The sequence below is a fragment of the Tinamus guttatus genome, unplaced genomic scaffold (assembly GCF_059628265.1).
Source record: "Tinamus guttatus ecotype Peru unplaced genomic scaffold, ASM5962826v1 Tinamus_guttatus_pri_ptg000187l, whole genome shotgun sequence".
NCBI lineage: Eukaryota > Metazoa > Chordata > Aves > Tinamiformes > Tinamidae > Tinamus > Tinamus guttatus.
This window is the reverse complement of record NW_028288721.1, coordinates 1,012,819-1,029,395: the sequence shown is the minus strand read 5'-3', so window position 1 is coordinate 1,029,395 and position 16,577 is coordinate 1,012,819.

The following is a 16,577-nucleotide window of genomic DNA, read 5'->3' as shown; positions in this document are numbered from 1 at the left end:
CGTGCTCTATTAGTGCACTTCCTCCCAGAACGAGGCAGCTGGGAAGGGGCTGCAGTGAGAGGTGCGTGGAGGGGTTTAGGTGTCTCCCCAGCAGGCGCAGGGCTGGTGGCGTGGGGAATTACCAGCAGCCATTGGGCTGTTTCCTGGGAATGCTGGAGTGTAAAGTGGAACAGTGTTCATAGAATCACAGAATCATAGAATGCTTAAGGTTGGAAGGGGACCTCTAGAGGTCATCTAGTCCAACGCCCCTGTACACGCAGGGTCACCTAGAGCATGTGGCACAGGGACTGCATCCAAGCGGGTTTTGAAGAATCTCCAGAGAAGGAGACTCCACAACCTCTCTTGGTAACCTGTTCCAGTGCTCTATCACCCTCACTGGTAAGAAATTTTTCCTTAAGTTCCTGTGGAACTTTCGATGCTTCAGTCTCTGGCCATTACCTCTAGTTCTGTTGGTGGCAACAAGGGAAAAGAGGCCAGCACCATCCTCCTCACTTTCTCCCTTGAGGTACTTCTAGACACTGCTCAGGTCCCCTCTCAGCCTTCTCTTCTCCAGGCTGAACAGGCCCAGCTCCCTCAGCCTCTCCTCGTAGGGCAGATGTTCCAGGCCCCTGATCATCCTTGTAGCCCTGCGCTGGATTCTTTCCAGCAGGTCCATATCCCTCTTCTACTGTGGAGCCCAGAACTGGACACAATACTCCAGATGTGGCCTCAGCAGGGCTGACTAGAGGGGGAGGATCACCTCCCTCGACCTGCTGGAGACGCTCTTCTTAATTCACCCCAGGATCCCATTGGCCTTCTTGGCCACCAGGGCACACTGCTGCCTCCTGGTCCATCATAGAAGGCTAGTCAGGTTAGTCGAGCATGATTTCCCCTGGTGAATCCATGCTGACTACTCTTGAGTACCTTCTTGTCCTCCATGTGCCTAGAGAAAATGGCCAGTATGAGCCATTCTATCACTTTTCTAGGGACGGAGGTGAGGCTGACTGGCCTGTAGTTGCCTGGATCCTCCTTCTTGCCTTTTTTGAAGACTGGCGTGACATTGGCTTTCTTCCAGTCCTCTGGCACTTCCCCTGTTCTCCAGGATCTCTGGATACTCTCCAGATGATGGAGAGTAGCTTAGCTATGGCATCCGCAAGCTCCCGCAGCACTCTGAGGTGCATCCCATCAGGGCCCATGGATTTGTGGATATCAAGCTTCCTTAGGTACTCTCTGGCCCAATCTTCCCCTACCCAGGGCAAATCTTCCTCTCTCCAGGCTTCTTCTCTTGTTCTTAGGGCCTCGGACTCCAAAGGGCTGCCCTTGGTAAACGCTGAAGCAAAGGCGGCATTCAGCAACTCTGCTTTTTCTGTGTTATTCGTAACCAGGGTACCCACCCCGTTCACCAGTGGACCCACATTTTCCCAGATCTTCCCTTTGCTGGTAATATATTTGAAGAAGTTTTTCTTGTTATTTTTAACATTCCTTGCCAGATTGTGTTCCAAACGTGCCTTAGCTTTCCTTGTCGCATCTCTGCATTCCCTGACTGTGTTCCTGTATTTCTCCCAGGGGGCCTGTCCTTTTTTCCACATTCTTTATACCGCCTTCTTTTGCTTGAGCATTACCACAAGCTCCTTACTCATCCACGCAGGTCTCCTCCTTGTTGGATCCCGAATTCCACCAACTCATGGTCACTGCAGCCGAGGCTACCCCCCACCTTCACATCTCCTACAAGTCCCTCTCTATCTGATAGCACGAGGTCCAGTAGCCCACCTCTCCTCGTCGGCTCCTCCACAACTTGTCTCAAAAAGTTATCATCGACGCTCTGCAGGAACCTCCAGGACTGTTTGTGCCTGGTTGTGCTGTCCTTCCAGTTGAAGTAAGGGTAGTTGAACTCCCTCATGAGAACCAGGGCCTCTGACCGTGAGGCAATATCCAGCTGCCTATAGAAGGCCTCATCAACCTCCTCATCCTGGTCAGGTGGCCTGTAGCAGACACCCACTACAGTGTCTCCCACATTAGCCTGCCCTTTAACCCTTACCCACAAGCTCTCAACTCGCTCATCATCCACTCCCGGGTTGAGCTCCATGCATTCCAGTTGCTCTCTCACATAAAGAGCAACTCCCTCACCTCGCCTTCCCAGCCTGTCCTTCCTAAAGAGCACATAGCCTTCCATGGCAGCACTCCACTCATGTGAGCCATCCCACCATGTGATTCTAATGAGATCATGACACTGGGACCGCACACAGATGTCCAGTTTGTCCTGCTTTTCCCCCATGCTTCGTGCATTGGTGTACAGGCATTTCATGGAAGTAATTGAGCCTGCAGGTTTCCCAGGAGGGGTGAAAGAGGACGCTCTATAATCACTTCCTATCCTCACTTCCCCACTAGCATACTCCCGCTGGAAGCCATCTGACCTTGGCTGTGTGGTACTGTTCGCCGTGTCTGTGTGACACTCCCCTTCCCCCTTCTCGTCTAGTTTAAAGCTGTCCTAACCAGGTTGGCCAGCCTTTTGGCAGAGACGTGTGCCCTTCTTGCTGAGATGGTTCCCATCATTCCCCACTAGCTGGTGGTCATGAAACAGAGTCCCATGGTCATGGAAGCCAAAACCCTGTATCCAAGCCCAGCAGCGCAGCCAGTTGTTAATCTGCCATATCCGCGTTCTCCTCTTTGAATCCATTTCCCTCGTTGGTAGGATAGAGGAGAACACTACTTGGGCTCCCATGCCTTTGATGGCCATCTCTAGTGCTCTGAAGTCACGCTTGACATCCCTCAGTTTCCCCGTGGCATCATTTGTGCCCATGTGAAACAGTACCAGTGGGTAATAGTCAGACTCCTGGACAAACCTTGGGAGCTTTTCTGTAACATCCTTTATTCGGGCCCCTGGCAAGCAGCAGACATCTCTGGATAAGGGGTCCGGTCTACATATCGGTGCCTCCGTGCCCTGTAGCATGGAGTCACCCACGACGATCACCCGCCACTTCTTCCGGGTGCTCCTTTTCTCCTTAGGGGGAGCAGCCTCAGGGCTTGGGCCTGTCTGCCTCTCTGTAGACAGCCCCCTAGATGCGCCTTGGTTCACTACCTCCTCTATCTGATCCCCAAGTTCCAGGGCCTTGTACCTGTTGGATGTGGTCACTGGTGGAGGTGAGGCAGGCCATGGAAGGGTTCTCCTGCCACCTTGAATAGGGACCTATTTCCATTGTTGATTGTGCCTTGATACTGTTAATTCTGCCCCCTCTACCCTATGGCAAGAGAGTACTGGTTTTACAGACTGAATTGGGGGGTTCTCTGAGTGTCTTTCCTGGGAAGACTGCAGAACACAGCTCCACCAGTCTGTTTCTCTTTCACAGTCCCTGATGGCCCTCAGCCTTTCTATCTCCTCCTTTAGGTCCACCACCAGGCTGAGTAGCTCGTCCACCTGCTCGCACCTAAGGCAGGCTGTGTTTTCGCTACTCCCCGGTAACATGGAGAGGCTCAGGCATTCCCCACAGGCAGAAACCTGGACTGCTGCATGTTTCTGATGTTTCTGTGGTGGTTCAGTCTGTGTCACCACAATCTTCCTGGTGGAAGCTCTCTGCTGAGTGGAGACCATGGCTTTACCTGATCTCCTGCTGCTGGAAGAGTCTGTGGAGAGAATTCTTTTCCACACCTGGCAGGAGACTCCCTGCCCCCTGCCTGCACCAACTGCTGTGCCGCGCCACGCCCTGTCTGCCAAGCCATGCTGTGACGCGCCACACCCTCTCTGACTTGCTGCACTGTGTTCACCAAGCTCCTGGTCGCTCACGCACCCTGGGGGCAGCTTTTGAAAACCCCGCCTGCCCTGCTGGCTCTGCCCCCGCTGAGTCAGAGCTGCCTCTGGCCAGGAGCTCAGCACTGCCCGCATAGGGGTCAGCGCTGGGGTTGCCTCTCGCTCTCTACACTTTCTCGTTCAGCGGCTTTTGCCACAGTTTTTTGCCTCTGGACAAGGAGCTCCAGCAGGAGCATCCGCTCCAGAGCCCTTCCCTTCGAGATCATACACAATGAAGAGGTGGGACTTACACAATGAACAGGTGTGACCCATGCAAATGGAGGGGCCTGAAAAGGGTAGGAGTGAGCCTGGTCACTCTGAGAGCTATTTGGGTGAGTGCAATTGCACAGATAGAGGTTCTCTGGTTGAGCTGATTTGCACACTCCAGAGATAGTCTTCCAAGGAGGATGGTCCTGGGGCAATGGAACCAAGAGGATTTCCGGAAGGTGCTGGATGCCGAGCAGGTAAGGTTCCCTCCCTAGAGAAGGATATTCTTGTAAGAATTCCTCCTGAACTGAAGTGCCGCAAGCTGGTGAGAGTTTATGAGGCATCGGCCTCCTCGCTCACCTATCTCCTAACTAGAAGGTTGAGAAAGAAGAGCAAATGAGGCCAATCCAAGAGGCCGATCAGAATATGTGGTATTAAGAATGCTGAAAAGCTAAAGATTGGTAAGGATGGGCTCATTCACCACCCCTGCATTAACCCCACACAGCTGACACCGCCATTACAGGTCTAGCTGCCTCCAGGCCATGTCTATCCTCGTAGGGAGGATTTGATAGGAGGGCTGAGGGAAGGGCCATATATAGCCCTATATCATCAGCAATTTGTTCACATGTTAGCAGATGCTGGCGTGCAGTGCAGAGCATGGCTGGGCGAAGACACAGCAGATCCTAAGTGGGCTGGTGGGTGAAGGGGAGAAAAGGGTGGGGAAGGGTGGTAGATGTAGAGCTCAACGTTAGGGTCTTTAGCAAGAAAGGTTGAAGGCAGACTTGGTGAAAGGAAAAGGCCTTGGAGAAAGAGAACGGATGTTAGTGTTTGCCCTGAAAGTGTCTTGTCATCCATAGGTAATGCAATGGCAGAAAAAAGCTGGAGAGAAGGACCTCTTGAGGACCCAGTGTTGGATGTGAGTAAAAGTGGAGTTGCTGGGATTCCCAGTGAATGCCAGAGGTAAGGAGTGGAAAGGACGGGAAAGGAAAGGAAGGAGTCCCTGCCGAGCATGGATTCTGTGGTAGATGCAAGAAGAGGGCAGCGATGTCCTTCTCATGGATGGCTCTCGTATCCCCTGTGGCCTTCCTGCTCATCTTTGCCAGTCCAGGTCAGCAGGTTTAAATCTTTTCTAGGCGTTTCATGTAAGATGGGACTGTGTCAGGTCAAGACCTTCCATGGGAAGGCAAGCAAAATAGTCTTCACACAGACATCAGGAGCTTGCTCTGTCTTCTCTACTGCTCCATTTTGCTCTAGTCCAATTGTGTTTGTGGTTAATACCTGTTTGAATTTGAGCTGTCTGGAAGGACTTCCCTCCATTCCAAACCTATAAAAGATGCCCTGCTTCTCCCCGGATTCATTAAATGCGCAGCTGTGACACCAGCAAATGAGGGAAGTGCATTCAGGGATGAATGAACTTCCCACTCTCACCACCTGCTCTGCAGCGAAATCACAAGCAAGGGAATGTAGTAGGCAAAAGGACTGTGGAAAGAAGGTGCTCTTGAGCTTGACTCTAGTCTGATGCTGTGAAGAGACATGAGTGGCATAGAAGAAGGGGGAGGCCTGAGTGGTGCAATGTGTGCTGCAGCCCTCCTGCAGGGGAAATACCGCTCCTCTGATCATTTTGTCACTTCTGTGATGAGGCAGGAGATATGATAGAGGAGAACCTCAAAGGCCTCTCATTTCTAGCTTCAAGTGCCCCCCACTTCTTGGTTTAAAGTGCTCCCGGGAGAGCATCAGCTGTGGAGCTTGAATGGGACTGTCAGTGTGTCAAACTGCATGGTTGAGTTCTAGAAGGACCCTTTTAAGAAGCACCTTTCTTAGACAAAGTCCTTCTTTGTGAAGAGAAGAGAAAAATTCCCAGAGCAGACAAAGGGTGCTTGCTCATTCTTCACGAGCTTTCCGTTTTGCTTTGCCTTCTTTCTGTTTGTGGTGGAACTTGAAGGTGGGATGGGCAAAGTGTTCCCCAATGACACATGCTTAGTTAGGTTTGACCTGTGGAAAGGCTCACCCTCCAAATGAAAATCAGAAAAGGTACTCTGCTTTGTGGAGGGGTCATTTAAGATCCGAATTTCAGCTCATTTCTTTATGGAGGTTCGTGAATGGATGAACCAATGGAGATTCCCACTCTCCCTACGTACTATCCTGCAACGCCACAACCATGAAGGCGCTGGGTGGAATGATGAGGGAAGGAGGAGATGCTATTGAGCTTGACTCTAGGTGGACATTCTGAGGAGGTCGGCAAGGTACCCTGCTTCATACAGGTTTCATTACATAGCCATATGCCATCTCATCTAACTAGTGGCATGCATACATGGATGAAAGGCCTTGTCACTGTCCCTCCCTACTATCCAGGAAAACCACATCTATGGTTACGGGTATTGGATGAATGAGTGTGGAATGAAGACACAGTTGAACTTGACTCTCTTCTGGTGTGAAGAGTCGTGAGAGTTGTAGAATAAGTGGGAGGCCCTGTGTGAATATAAGGTGTGACACAAAGTGTGTGTAAAATGTCTGTTGGGGCTGGGCATGCTCCACTGATCACGTGGCTGCCAGTCAAGTGGGAAAGTAGGGTCCCTGGGTTGGTGGCCCAGTTTGGTTGGTGGCTGGCAGTGGACTTAGAGCTGGTGTGGCGCAGGGGAATCTGACTGTTTAATTAAAACAAAGCATCATGAAGGCCCATGATGGATGTTGATGCAATCTGGTTTCTGCCCAGCATTATGAATGCAAAGGTGAAGAAATTGAAAGAAGTGCAGGTAAATAGCGGGAGTAACTATGACTCTCCTAGAATGGGACCATAGTTAGTAACTGGGCATTGCTGCAGAGGCAACACCTCCTCGCCGGTCCCACTGGAGCCCAAGTTTTGGGTGACTAAGCTTGCCTCTGCCCCAGTCTTGTTACTCTCTCCCTACTGACCAGAAATCACCAGCTGCTCAGTAGTATCTCAAGGTGACTCCAAATTTATCTGAGCCAAGATTATTCATATCTAGGTCATAGCCTTTTCCCTTGGGGCTTCAATTTGGCATCCCAGTTGAATTTGAGGGATTGATTCCTCTGAGTTAATCCAAACGTCTACAGACATGTTTTCCAAACCAGTGAAACCCCGGGTCATAAAGTTTGTATCTGGGAGCAAGCAGACAGAGGAATTGCCCAGCGATACTGCAAGGACACATCCTGCGGTCGTTAGAGCTGAGCCTGTGTTCCATGTTAACCCAGAGGTCTATGCCTTGTCGGCTGCCGGAGGCTCATCTCTAAGAACAGTGGTGCAATCACTCCCCGAGGAAGAGGTGAAGCCCAGTGAACTAGCATCTGCCTCTGGGCCTGCAATCTCTTTGCCTGATGCTGTCCTGGGTGCCTCAGACCAGGCAACTGAGGTGGGAACATCAGTTGTCCAGCTACCACAAGACCACCCACTATGTCCATGCTGTGGTACCAGAGTGGGGAAGATGGCAGCCCTAGCAGAACATTTAACGAGGACCCATGGCCATCAACGAGTCCTTTATCAGTTCTCCTGTTGTGGGAGAACAAAGGAGAACCATCATAGTATTGCCTGTCACTTCCCAAAGTGCCGTGTGCTTCCAGCTGAACCAGAAGAAGGACCCTCGGAAGTCCCAGTGTGGCAGTGTGAGGAATGTGATCGCAAGTTTAAGACCAAGAGCGGCCTCTCTCAGCACAAGAAACATGTGCATCCCGTCAGGAGGAACCTGGAACGATCGAGCAGTCTCTCCCTAAAGGACAGGGTTTGAGAGGTATGCATAAGAGCTGCTGGTCTGAGGAGGAAACAGCGCAATTGATTGAACTTGAAGAGAGATTTAAGAATATGTGCTTTATTAATAAGCAGATTAGTGTCCACAAAAACGCCAAAGCAGATCAGTGATAAGAGACGGCAGCTGGTGGCAGCAGGGAGGGCATCGGTGCTGCCAATAAGAGCTGATCCAGCACATGGAAGGGACACACACACTGTGATGGAGAGAGTGGAGGGTGTGAAGAGGAAATACAGGTGAGGGATTGGGGAACAAATCAGCCCTGGCCTCTCCTATCCTTGGTGGATATTCTTCTATACTCATGAGTACAGATAAGAATTTTACATTTCCTGTTTTTTAGCAAAGATTGGAAGATCAAGCCTTCCCTTGGAGGGGAACAGTAAAAACCTTCACGCAGACAACAGAGCTTGCTGTATCTTGTGGAAATGCTGACTTTTGTTGTTGCCCTGCTCCCTTGTGGTTGATCTGGAGGTTGGGACAGTAACATTTTCTTCCCAAATGATGCTGTCACCCGGCTTTGTCAAGATGGACGGAGTGCCTTTCCAAATTCAAGGGGAATTCAGCTGTTTAATTAAAGTTAAAAGCATTGTGAAGGCTCATGGCAGGTGTTGATGCAATGTGATTTCAGCCCAGTTCTCCAACTGCCAAAGTGAAGAAATTCCATGAAGTGTGGCTAAATGGCAGGAGTAACTGTGACGCTCTTAAGAGGGGATCTAGTTACTAGGCTTAGCTGCAGAGGCTACACCTCCTCGTGGTCCTGCTGGATGCCCATTCTTGGGGAATTGAGTTAGCCTCTGACCCAGTGTTGTTTTTTTTTTTTTTTCTTTTTTGGCATTATAGTTACTTCCATCCTATCAACTGGCTTCACTGAGCACTCAATAGTAATATGAGGTGAATCAAAAGTGACTCAAGCAGGAGAAAACAGCATATTTGTGTGTGCAAAGGCCTTTGGCTGAGGGCTCACTAAAGCCATAGCAGTTGAACTTGGGGGCTGGTTCTTCTGGTCATATCCTGAACCCTTGCAGACATGTTAACCAATCCTTCAAGATCACAGGGTGTCCGTTCTGTCTCAGTTGCCACCCAGACGGGAGAATTATCTCGTGAAGTCATAAGGGATATCCCTACAGCTGTCTCCTCTGAGGAGGTATATCATCTAACTCAAAGCTTGACATTCTATAACTCGGACTTTGTCAGTTTGGATGGGAGTATTCCTGAGTCATCCCATGATTGCCTTAAAGACCTGCCGGAAGTTTACGAGGTGCTGGAACCTGCCAGATCACTTCTGATGACTGGAGACAAAAGCCCTCTGGAAGACAAAGTAGAAGATGGGGGGCTGATCTCTCCCCCTGTGCCCACAACCACTTTTTCAGATGTGGTTAGTCCCATTCTTCGAACCCCAAGGAGAACAACTGATGTGGGAACACTGGTTGTGAAGGTCCCTGATGAACATCCAGCATGTCCATGCTGTAGTTTCAGGACAGGAAAAAATAGAAGCGTTAACAGAGCATCTGAACAGGAGCCATGATCAGCAAAGAGTCCTCTATCAGTGCTCCTGATGTGGGAGGACTAAAGAGAAATATCACAGTATTGCCTGCCACTTTCCGCAGTGCCAAGGGGCGCCAGTTGACCTTGAAGAAGGAGCTTGGGAAGAGCCTGAGAAGTGGCAATGTGAAGAATGTGGCCGGCAACTTAAGACGAAAAGTGGCCTCTGGCAGCATCATAAGAGATCTGTGCAGCCAATGGCTAGGAATCTGAAGCAGCCTGAGATGTCTCCTCCAAAGGAAAAGGGAATGAGAGAAATGCATAACAGCTCTTGGACTGAGGAAGAGACGACTCTATTGATTGAGCTTGAAGAATGGTTTAAAAATATGCCCTGCATTAACAAACTGATTGCAGAACATTTGCCCTTAAAATCGGCAAATCAGATCCGTAAGAAGAGACGCAAACTCAGGGAATTAGCACCGCTGAGAAAAGCGGAGCAGTTTCACAAAGAGGACAGACCACTGGAGAAGCAAAAGGCAGAAATGGTCAGGAAGGTATATAAAAATGTGGCTGAAATGATGAGAGCGGGAACCCTTTCCTCCACGATTGCATTTGAGAAGGTCCTGGAAGATGATGAAGACCTCCTGGAGACCATCAAAGAAAAGAAGAAAAAAGAAAAAAGAAAAGAAAAGAAAAGAAAAGAAAAGAAAAGAAAAGAAAAGAAAAGAAAAGAAAAGAAAAGAAAAGAAGAAAGGAAAGGAAAGGAAAAAAGATAAAACAAGCAAAGGAATTAACTAAGCCTTGGCTTATGAAGGGATCAAAGGAATGGATGTTAAGATAGAGAATTTAACAGGTTATCTGTGTAGTTGTATCAGAAGCAATGAAACCATGATACCTATTCAACTTAGTATACCTGGGAATATCAAAAAAATGTCACACACTTCTTCGAAAAAGCCACATCAAAAATAATCTTTCTGAGAATTAGGCATTATATCCTTGCATATTTTAATATTTATATATTTTTATTCTACATCTTCCTCCTGTTTATGGGAGCTTGCTGTACAAATAATCATTACCAGTATTAATAGGATGTGGCTAGAGGAAAACTCATTGTTATTTTATCAGTTCAACTCCCCACAACATCATTAGCTTTCTATGCCCCTGAAATGCTATGCCTTGGTGTTTTCTGAAGTAAACCCCCTAAGATTCAGAGGCTTGATCCCAAGAGGAGTTAGCAAAGAGACAGGAATTTTCCTTGGCCAGAAATAAATGTGATTTCTTCAGTGGCAGAGAGTACTATATAAAGAAGGAAGGATGAAAATTAATCCTCTTTGACAGCAGTGCATTATATGGGATCTACTCCACTGCTATAGTTCTTTCAGCTTTGGGAAAGATACAGTTTATTCAGGTAGGAACTGGAATGAAGAAGAAAACCTACTGCAGGACTATTCTTTGATTTCTTTTTTATTTTTTTAAAAAGGAAAACCTACAGGATTTCAGAGTAATCTTCATGCAAACATTAGGTAAACAGCCTTCCTTTTTCCATTCATCGCTGCCTGCCTTCCCCATAAATTTCTTTGCTTGCTGTTTTCAAATATGCCATTCCTTTTAGTGCGCTGGTACACAGGTGGCAATTACAGCGTCACTATCGACCCTAGAGCTTACAGCAATTCCAGCATTTGTTGAAGGGTCTGGAGTGGGACATCAAGTAATTATTTGTGCCCTTTTCCACAAGATCTGATACAAATCTGTGTCTCAGATTGGTATCTGATCTTTTTGATTTATGAAGCAGCATCAGCTGCTGATGCACCTTCTAGAAGAGGGCTCTAGGGAATGTGCAGAGTAGCTCAGGATGGAAAGATAGCAAGCTACTGCTAAGTTAGTGTCTCTTTCCCTGCAGGCATGGAGAACCAGACAGAGGTGAGGAAGTTCATCCTCCTTGGCTTGAGCAATGTTCAAGGGCTGCAGCAATTCCTGTTTGGTCCATGGATGGAAGGAGGAAAGCCTTCTCCACTTGCATCTCCCATCTCACAGTAGTCGCCTTACTTTATGTCCCTGTCATTTCTAACTATGTGCCACCTCCCTCAAGGAATTCACCCAAGAGGGACATGATAGCCACTCTTATGTATAATGTTGTCACATCAGTGCTCAACCCTTTGATTTACACGCTGAGAAATGTGGAGGTGAAATGTGCCCTAAAGAGAAGACTGGTGCAGAACATGTTTTGCCATGCAGCTTCTGTGGAGTAGTAGGCAGTGGGAAGTCTAAACAGAGGAGCTTTTGGCTCTAGACTGTGTTATGCAGAAATCTCCTTTTCACTCTCAATGGCTGGAATACCTTCAGAAACAACCTACATATTGGATGTGGTCTCATGTCACCTATCTTGGGCAGTATCAATGCTGAAAGATGAATATACATTGGTGGAATAGCCATTCCCATTCATCTGGCTGGAAAAGAGAGGTTGCAGAGAAGGATACTTAAATAAAAACAGCTTTGTTGGAGTGGTTTTCCCTCCAAGTCATCTGATCATTTTTTTTCAAAGAAGTTCATCTTTTCATAAAGCCATTTGAGAAGGAAGGATTCAGTTCTTTTCATGCATTTCAGTTGGCCATATATAGAAGTGTAAGTCATGCCACTTGAAATGCTACAGGCATCTCTTAGCTGGTGTCTCTCTGATGCTCCAGAAAGGCAAAGGCCTCCCATGGGCTCTGCACCACATCTACCAGCCCTGTATGGATGTCAAATATGCTGGGGCCTCTAAGGTGATGCTAGGCACCTTTGTGTAGGCAAATTCACTTGCCGGTAACTCACATAATACATTATGTCTTTCAATACTGGCATTTGATACAAATGGACAATAATCAATAATACAGCAGCTAGTTTTGCTCTCCACCAAACAATGCCTGATGATATTTTTAGGGTTTCGCCTTTTCCTTTAGGCAAGAGTTCTCCGGTAGCATTTACACTGGCTTGCAGTCACTCTCTGTAACTTTACTGCCCAGTGTTTTCTGATAGATTCATTTTCAAAGTTTGAAGTAGCACCACATTGACAATGTAACTTGGTCCATTTCACAAATTTCTCCTCTCTCCAAGTCTGTAGACTTGGAAAAATAGCTTTTGGAAAAGGGTCTCTCATTCTAAGACCACCTCGCCTTCTTCACATGTGACTGGGATCACTCTGATCACTGTTTTATCCAAAACTGATGGTTTCTAATGTTTGTTTCCCTCAGCTACGATTCACAGTCCTTTAAAATCTCTATCAATAGCTTTCTTTAGTTCTACTGATAAAATAATGCCATATGGGGTGTGGGGAACTCTATGCAGCCTGCCAGCCTGCCGATTTGGAATTCATACCTGCCAATCGAGTGATTCCCCAAGCCACTGTCTTTAGTATTTGGGTGGAATGTGGAATCACAGATACAGACAGGAAAATGACAGCAGCCTTTAGCTGCTGACTGAATACTCAAGGCTGTGGAGGCTCACCATGGTCCATGAAATAGCTTGACTTTGCAGTTATTTCACCCTTCAAGATATTGAGCTTCTGCAATGGTTTTAGTCCAGCGGTGGCTTTCCATCCACCTTAACCAGGACTCGGTTTGTTTTCTTACACCTTGAGTTTTCATATCCTTTTTGTGAGTACTGCAAGATCTAGGTGGAGATACAAGAATGAGTGGCCTGCGTTCAGAAAGTGGAGTCAGACCCCAGGTGATAGTGGCTCCTGTTGTGCTCTTAAATGGGGCAAGAGAAGGTTCAAGCATCACTTACTGGAGCAGGATCATGGGTCGCTGTGCCAGCGTATGGGAATGTAGGTTAGTGAGGGGATCGTGGGAGAGGGGAGTGAGGGTCTGTGTCAGCAGCTGGAGCAGGGGATCACAAGTCATAGTGCCCATGTACCTTGGCAGCAGCTGCAGGAGGAAGGGGACAAGCTGTGAACCCAGTGACCTGGTGTGTGTGTGTGAGAGAGAGAGAGATACACACTGAGTCTCGCTACTGGTGACATCTACTGAGAGGAGAGCATCAGCTGTGCTTCGGCTGGAGAGGCCTCCCCTAGGTGCACCAGGCTGGCCTCCAAAGGCCAGACAGGAGTCTTTGGGTCCCAGAGCCACTGGGGGCAGCAGCTTTATAACATCCCTTAGCAAAATTGCATTTTGGTAAGGGGATGGGCCGCAGAAAGATGTCTTTTCCATTGCAGATACCATTATGTCAGTCAGGTACCATTATGTCAATAAAGAACCACATAGCCAAGACACAGTTACTAGTTGAAGCAGCATTTTTTCACTCATGCAAGCTGCATAATAATAAATATTTGTCTGCTTGCTAATTCTAATCACAACGCAACAGCCAATAAGATTTTGCACCATAGAACACGAAAAAATATAATCCTGAGGAATCCAGCAAACCCAGAAAAAAACAAACAAAAAAAACCACACACATATATATATATGTTCTTCTCCACTATAGACACCAGACATTATCTTGGATTTGGCAGTTGGAACTTTTGCAGATTTCCCAAGGTACATGGGTTATGAAAGTGCTATTCAGACACAAACATCACAACGATGAGGATGTTCACAGACATGATCACCATGTAAATCATGAGGAACACTAGAAAGAGAGGTATTAATATTTATAAATGTTGCCAAATGCCCAAAGAATGATTTTCCTGACGTGTTTTTAATGTCCTCAATATCCTCATTCTTTTTCTTCTTCTTCTCCTTCTTTCATTTTTCTTTCAATGAATTGCAACTAGAAAAATGAATAATGTTAAAAATGAGGTCAAAAACATTAATGAGAGCAGTTCTACATGTATTCTGTATTTGAAACATACTCTAGTGTGCTTCATTCAGCAAAGATCAGACCCAAAGGGGAAAATTTTCTGCCCTCTTCTAACACTCATTTTAAAACAGGTATCTAATGGGACTGATGGAAGAGTGTGAATTGCCTTCAAGAATTTTCTCCTTTTGCACTTACTGCAGGTAGCGAGAAGACCTGTGGAAGATCTGGTGAGGAGTCATTGACTGGTAGAGTACGTGATAGCTGACCCAGCTTGTGAGACTGTACACTGACCAAGTTCCCATCAGAACCAGACATACATATGACCGCTCCATTCTTAGAACCAAATGTGTCTTCCTCGGCAACACTGTTTTTCCCTAAGATCCACCATTTATCTGTTACAAAGCTTGAAATTCTGGGTGAATTTCTCTGTGCACAGATGAACATCTCTTGGGTAGAATGGGTGGCCCAGATGTTCTTCCTTCATCTCTGGCTATACAGAGATCTGCATCCTTGATAAAACAGCCTATGAATGCTACAGGGCCAGCTGCAACCCTGGGCACTATCTCATACGTATGGTGTGGGTACAGTGATATCCTGTGGACTGACTGGTATGATGATCAAACTGTCCCACTTCACAGAATTTGACAGCTTGATCTGTAATGAGTTGCTAGTGATTGAGCCAGCTCGCACGCATACCAACAGCTAGCTAAACCCCATGATCTTCATCCTGGGAAATGAGTACATGGGGTGGGCACTCCCTAAGCTAACTGGGAGAAAAGTAGCCACAGAGGAGAAATAAAGGCTAGAGCAAAAGCAGTGGCAGTTTCCAGGGTCAGTGTCTGGTGTTTTTCAGCTTTATCAACAAGAGATAAATTTCACTGGGACAAACTGGCATCCTAATCTCCTTCTGTGCGGATAATCCTGGTACCTCCATTTGTGCATGCAGATGAGACTGTTTGAACTCTCTTGCCTCGCTGAGAAAAAGGAGATTTCTTCCAAGATTAAGTTACCATACAAAAGATACCACATTTTACCTTTATTTTGGAAGTGTGTTCAGAGTAATGTGGAAGTTCCATTTTGAGCTAAGATTTTAGCAAGCCAAGGCTTAGTTAATCCCTTTGGCTTGATTTATCCTTTCCTTTCCTTTCCTTTCCTTTCCTTTCCTTCTTTCCTTTCCTTTCCTTTCCTTTCCTTTCCTTTCCTTTCCTTTCCTTTCCTTTCCTTTCTTTCCTTCCTTTCCTTTCCTTTCCTTTCCTTTCCTTTCCTTTCCTTTCCTTTCCTTTCCTTTCCTTTCCTTTCCTTTCCTCTCCTCTCCTCTCCTCTCCTCTCCTCTCCTCTCCTCTCCTCTCCTCTCCTCTCCTCTCCTCTCCTCTCCTCTCCTCTCCTTTCCTCTCCTCTCCTCCCCATCCTTTCCCTCTTCCCTTCCCTCCCCTTCCCTTTCCTCCCCTCCCTCTCCTCTCCTCCTCTCTTCTCTTTTTTTTCCCCTATCACTGTTCAAAAGCAGTTTTAAATCTTCCATACTTCTTACTGACAGAGCAATTAAAGATGAAAATGAAAAAGTGGAGAAAATAACCCTGCTCATGCTTGATTTTTTTTCTGTTGCTATGGCCAGGAGATAATACACATAATGCTTGAAGTCATTAGCCATAGTGTTTATTAATATTTCTCCCTTTTAAAGCAAAATCCCCTAAGATGAATGCTTGAAGGAACAATCTTTTGCCACTTCATGGGACCTTTTGATTGGCAATAGTTGCAATACTTGCAGGGGGCAGATTTTCATTTCTTATGCAGAGGCCTTCCTCCACATTGACTTTATGATCCCTGTCCTAAGTCCAAGGCATTTGGACAGAGCTCATGGACTGCACTGTGTTCTCCCTGTGTGGAAACTTGGTATTAGCTCACCTAGAAGACCTTTAAGAAGGCAAAGTGAGTTATGTGGCTTTATGGGTGAACATTAAAATGGACTCTGAACCTCTGTGCAAGGTGTAGCCACACAGATTTGCTGGGTGACTAAGTGGACTCACAGCTCTACTCCCAGTGGACTTATTAAATCTATTCCAAAGCTCATGCTGTCAGCTGCCTAGGATGATTTAACAAATCCCTTTGGGACTCACTAGTAAAGCAGGAATTTAACATTCCTTGAGTCTCAGAGATGACTTTATACAAGCATACAGCCGCAGCTTTGTCAGTTCTCTATGACTTTATCACAGCACAAAAGGTTCTGCATTGGGTGTTGAGAGTAATTGAGTACCACAAGCCCTGGCTCTCCAGAACTAGCTGTTATAGGACAGGGTTGAAGGTGTAAGTCACTTCTACATCCTTGCGTATTCTGTCAGTGTTGAACTTCAGCTTCTGATTTAGGGCTTATCTTCTTCACATTGGCAGGAATGCTTTGGAAGTAGGCAGAAAGTTCAGCTTCTATTTTGTTTTTTTACAATGTTCATGACCTATCAAGATTCTTTTCTGTTTGCTTGTATTTGTTCTGTTTTAAGTAAAGTCTTGTACTACTTAAATATCAGAACCATCCCCCAGTATGAGGTGACCATCTGCTCAGGATAACTTGGGTGTATTAGGGGGACCATAAAAAT